The 6,000-nt window shown below is 54.1% G+C and overlaps 1 protein-coding gene across 1 annotated transcript in view; it reads right to left on the minus strand.

The window, feature by feature from the left end:
- LOC143172031 (geranylgeranyl transferase type-1 subunit beta-like) overlaps positions 1-866 on the minus strand; it is a 54,194-nt gene extending 53,328 nt beyond the window's left edge. Inside the window, 1 exon segment of the mRNA XM_076361251.1 lies at positions 758-866. The gene's annotated coding sequence lies outside the window, so the exon portion shown is untranslated.
- Positions 867-6,000: the final 5,134 nt, after the last annotated feature.

Here is a 6,000-nt window from a genome sequence, read left to right on the forward strand (position 1 = left end):
CCTTCCGTGGGACTTCCCTGGACTGCACAGTGTCCCTTAAGGGAAGATGTTGAGCAGGAAGCCTGATCCTAGCAGTGCGTTATCCATACCATTTGCAGGAAAACACTTTCCCCTCACAACATAACAAACCGTACACTTGTATCAAATTCTGCTTTTAAGCACAGCCTAAGCAAAGAACCATTAGCCCCCCCCCCCCCCCCCAGTCCCCTCAGGTCCTCTGCGGAGCCCCACGCTCACAGACACACGCGCCCCTGTGCTACCTCCACCCTACTGGCAAGGGAGCAAATTCAGAGCCTGACCGGAAAGACAAAACACGTCCTTGCCACAGTCGTTTGATTTAGTATCAGACACCGCCGAAACCCTAAACTTGCCCTTCCACCACAACCACCCTCAGCCTGCCCAAAGGCCCCCCCGACCTACAAATCTCCTCCTTCAAGACCACGCTATATTTGCCTCCCACCCCAAAGCCGCCTACCCCCCCAGGATTATCACCCGATGCCTCCCTTCAGATCGCCCCCCTCTTTTCCACCCCAGTCCAACAACCACCCGCCCCCCACCTCTGGGCAACCCCCCCATACCACCCCAGGGTCCCCCAAAACCCCTTCCCAGCTCCTTCAGAGCCGCTCCCCACACGACCGCTGCGACAGGGCGGCCTCCACCGCCTGCCCGGAGCCGGAGAGGCGGCAGCAGCAGCAGCAGCACCGCCGCCGCCCACAGAGAACACGTCGGTGAGGAAGGACCCGAGGGTGCGGGCTACCTTCCCAGGACGCCACCGGCTCTCTCCCGCCGAAGCCACCCTCACACGGAAGCGCCCGCCGCCGCCTCCCGCACTCCATCCAGCTCCTCCGCGACAGACCGGTCCCCACAGCGACTAGCCTCCACCACCAGCCCTGCACCCGGGCACAGCAGAACCTACCAAGCATATCCTGGCCGCCGCCAGGCCCAATGAGAAACACGCCTGAGCGCCGCCAGCCACTCGGAGCAGGGCGAGGGGTGGGACTACGCCGCCGCTCAAGCTACGCTGAGAGCGGGGCGGTGCTGGCGGGCGGTGGCGATGCGGTAGCTGTCCGCTAGGGGGGCGGGCGAGCCCCCCCGCACCGCCCTCCGCTACAGCGCGGGTGGGCTGGCAGAACGCAGCGGGGAGGTAGGTTTTGTTTAGCTGTGGTGTGTGGGGACCAGGTAGGGGATTTCCTTTTCCCCAGCCCGTGCCTTATTTTCCTTTATCTAGAATAAAACAAAGGGCGGAGCAGCGCTACAACGGTGCGTGCACCGGCGGGGAGGGATGTCGTAGGGGTGAGGGGACAGCGGGGGCGCTCGGTACCGGGGGAGGGGCGCTTCCGTGGAGAGCAGCAAAACCCCGCAGGGCTGCAGGAGGAAAACCCTCATGGCCGGCCATGTGTGGAACTGCTCAGCAGCTCCGGGCAATAAACCCATCCCTTGCAGAGGGATGCAAAAACTGCCCAGTCTGGAGAAAGAAAAGTGGGTGTTTCCTCCTCAGAAATAGATCGGTTTCCTGCTGAATTGAAGGGGGTAATTAGATGCTCCTTCATTTAGTGGGAGGGGCGGCCATGAAGGCCTGCAGCGCCTGCAGCTCGTAGGCAGACCTTCCCTGCTCACCCGTGATGTAGGCCAGGGTGAGGGGCTGGCGTGGGGGCTCCAGTGCCTTGCTGTGCCTGTGGGGAGGGATGGGAGCCCCAATGCCCTTGTGTCCTGGTTTTGGCTGGGATAGAGTTAATTTTCTTCCTAGTAGCTGGTACAGTGCTGTGTTTTGGATTAAGGATGAGAATAATGTTGATAACACACCGATGTTTTAGTTGTTGCTAAGTAGCGCTCACACTAGTCAAGGACTTTTCAGCTTCCCATGCTCTACCGACTGAGAAGGCTGGAGGTGCACAAGAAGCTGGGAGGGGGCACAGCCAGGACAGCTGACCCAAACTGGCCAAAGGGGCATTCCATACCATGTGACGTCATGCTCAGTATACAAACTGGGGGGAGTTGGCCGGGGGAGGGGTGTGACCGCTGCTCAGGAACTGGCTGGGCATCGGTCGGCGGGTGGTGAGCAATTGCATTGTGCATCACTTGTTTTGTATATTCTTTTATCATCATTATTATTATTATTATTTTCCCTTCCTTTTCTGTCCTGTTAAACTGTCTTTATCTCAACCCACGAATTTTACTTTTCCCCCCCCCCCCCCATTCTCTCCCCCATCCCACTGGGGGTGGAGGGGGAGTGAGCGAACAGCTGTGTGGTGTTTACCTGCCTGCCGGGTTAAACCACAACAGTCCTTTTGGCGCCCAACGTGGGGCACGAAGGGTTGAGATAACGACAGATCTGACCAGAGCGTGTTAAGGCAAATTTGTTATAAGCATTCATCGTATTGGTTTAACAGTCGCTGGTCACAATGTTGATTAATTTACTCTCAAAGTTGTCGTACTTGCTCTCAAAGTTGTCGTGCTTGCTCTCAAAGTTGTGTTATGTAACACCTTGCTTGCTGTATATGTTCCCTGTTGTGCTGTCTATCACCTCTGGCAGCTGGATCAAGGATATCATTTTGCTGCACTGTGTAACACTGCTGGTTTATGATGTGATAAAATTATTGGTCGTGAGAATAATTTTTGTATTTGTACTTCTGTATTTGTACTCAGCATTGCCGTCATCTCCGTACCTCGGGAGCCACTCTTTGGAAACTATTAATAATTACACCTTTTACCTTTTCTCCTCGGGGAACCAATCTATGGGGGAGATGGGGGGGGCACTTTCATAGAATCATAGAGTCATAGAATCATTAAGGTTGGAAAAGACCTCTAAGATCATCGAGTCCAACCGTCAACCCAACACCACCATGCCCACTAAACCATGTCCCTAAGCGCCTCATCTACACGTCTTTTAAATACTTCCAGGGATGGGGACTCAACCACTTCCCTGGGCAGCCTGTTCCAATGTTTAACCGCTCTTTCAGTAAAGACATTTTTCCTCACGTCCAATCTAAACCTCCCCTGGCGCAACTTGAGGCCATTTCCTCTCATCCTATCGCTAGTTACTTGGGAGAAGAGACCGACACCCACCTCGCTACAACCTCCTTTCAGGTAGTTGTAGAGAGCGATGAGGTCTCCCCTCAGCCTCCTTTTCTCCAGGCTCAACAACCCCAGTTCCCTCAGCCGCTCCTCATAAGACTTGTTCTCCAGACCCCTCACCAGCCTCGTTGCCCTTCTCTGGACACGCTCCAGCACCTCAACATCCTTCTTGTAGTGAGGGGCCCAAAACTGAACACAGTATTCGAGGTGCGGCCTCACCACTGCCGAGTACAGGGGCACGATCACTTCCCTACTCCTGCTGGCCACACTATTTCTGATACAGGCCAGGATGCCATTGGCCTTCTTGGCCGCCTGGGCACACTGCCGGCTCATGTTCAGCCGGCTGTCGACCAATACCCCCAGGTCCTTTTCCGCCAGGCAGCTCCTTCACCTTTCCCCCGTTCCTTCACCTTCCCTTTCTCCTTCAGGCGAGTTACAACAGCTCTTGAGAATTTTGAATATCCTTGGGATGTTCAAACCAGCATGGTCCTATTGCTCTGTCTCCTGAATGTGGTTCAGGTCGTGATCTTGTTTAAGGTTAAACAATTATTTAAGAATACCATGCAGAGATCAATCCCGGCGACAGGCACTGCGGCTACTCCAACCCCCACGACAGGCACTGCGGCTACTCCAACCCCCACGACAGGCATTGTGGCTACTCAAACCCCAGCGACAGGCACTGTGGCTGAACCAGAGAACCATCCCGTGCCGGTATCAGTCGCCCCTATACACAAGAAGAAATACACAAGAAAATCAAGTCGTTTAGTAAGGGATGAAGATGAACCAGGGCCATCATGAGAACAGGAGCAGGAAGAGGCAGAACCCATAAATGAGATGGTAACCACCCGATCCCTATCCCTGAGTGAGCCGCGAGATATAGGAAAAGATTTCAGTCGTCGTCCAGGCGAGCACATTGTCACGTGGCTGCTCCGATGCTGGGATAACGGGGCCAGTAGCCTGGAATTAGAGGGTAGGGAAGCCAAGCAGCTGGGATCCCTTTCCAGGGAAGGGGGCATTGACAAAGCGATTGGAAAAGGGGCAAAAGCCCTCAGCCTCTGGAGGCGACTCCTGTCAGGGGTGACGGAAAGCTATCCCTTCAAGGAAGATGTTATATCTCACCCAGGCAAGTGGACCACCGTGGAGAGAGGTATCCAGTACCTGAGGGAATTAGCCGTGCTGGAGGTGATTTATGATGACCTGAACAATGAGCAGTTATCCAAAGATCCAGATGAAGTCAAGTGCACACGACCCATGTGGCGGAAGTTTGTATGGAGCGCACCATCGTCATGCGCCAACTCATTGGCAGTGATGACCTGGAAAGACGGAGAGGAACAAACGGTGGATGAATTGGCTGGCCAACCCCGGCAACATGAAGAAAGTCTCTCTTCCTCCCTCATCTCGGCTGTGGAGAAACTGTCCCGGGAGGTCCAGCAACTCAAAGAGGATATGTTCTACTCCCCACCTGTATGGACTAGTATCTCAGCCATTAGGAGTAAGCATCCCTCTGCTCAAGAGAGAGGATATAGTGGATATACACCACGGGCCACCCTGTGGTTTTACCTGCGTGACCACAGAGAGGACATGAGGAAGTGGGATGGAAACTCTACCTCGACCCTAGAGGCACGGGTACGTGAGTTGCAAGGAAAAAAAAAATCACAAAAGGGGGTTCTTCCAGGAAAATTGCTGCTCCAGTTTCCAGCGGGCAGTTCCCCAGACAGAGTAGAAGGGCTGATTTTACTTCCGATCTTAATAAGGGACTTCTGATTCACATTTACAAGAAGTGAGTAAACGGATACTAAGACCAGGACTAGAGGGGCCCTGCCACCAGCCAGGTGGAGGAAGGGGACAACCGGGTTTACTGGACTGTGTGGATTCGATGGCCTGGCACATCAGACCCACAGGAGTACAAGGCTCTAGTGGACACCGGTGCACAGTGTACCTTAATGCCATCAAGCTACAAAGGGACAGAACCCATCTGTATTTCTGGGGTGATGAGGGGATCCCAACAGCTAACTGTGTTGGAGGCTGAAGTGAACCTAACTGGGAATGAGTGGCAGAAGCACTCCATTGTGACTGGCCCAGAGGCTCCGTGCATCCTTGGCATAGACTACCTCAGGAGAGGGTATTTCAAGGACCCAAAAGGGTACCGGTGGGCTTTTGGTATAGCTGCCTTGGAGACGGAAGAAATTAAACAGCTGTCCACCTTGCCCGGTCTCTTGGAGGACCCCTCTGTTGTGGGGTTGCTGAAGGTCAAAGAACAACGGGTGCCAATCGCCACCACAATGGTGCACCGGCGGCAATATCGCACCAACCGAGACTCCCTGATTCCCATTCATGAGCTGATTCATCGACCGGAGAGCCAAGGAGTGATCAGCAAGACTCGCTCACCCTTTAACAGTCCCATATGGCCAGTGCGAAAATCTAATGGAGAGTGGAGACTAACAGTGGAGAGTAGACTATCGTGGCCTGAACGAAGTCACGCCGCCGCTGAGTGCTGCCGTGCCGGACATGCTAGTACTTCAATACGAACTGGAGTCAAAGGCAGCCAAGTGGTATGCCACAACTGATATCGCTAATGCGTTTTTCTCAATCCCTTTGGCAGCAGAGTGCAGGCCACAGTTTGCTTTCACTTGGAGGGGCGTCCAGTGCACCTGGAACCGACTGCCCCAGGGGTGGAAGCACAGCCCCACCATTTGCCATGGACTGATCCAGACTGCACTGGAACAGGGTGAGGCTCCGGAACACCTGCAATACATTGATGACATCATCGTGTGGGGCAGCACAGCAGGAGAAGTTTTTGAGAAAGGGAAGAAAATAGTCCAAATCCTGCTGAAGGCCAGATTTGCCATAAAACAAAGTAAGGCCAAGGGACCTGCACAGGAGATCCAGTTTTTAGGAATAAAATGGCAAGATGGACGTCATCAG

This window comes from Aptenodytes patagonicus, chromosome W, assembly GCF_965638725.1.
Source record: "Aptenodytes patagonicus chromosome W, bAptPat1.pri.cur, whole genome shotgun sequence".
NCBI lineage: Eukaryota > Metazoa > Chordata > Aves > Sphenisciformes > Spheniscidae > Aptenodytes > Aptenodytes patagonicus.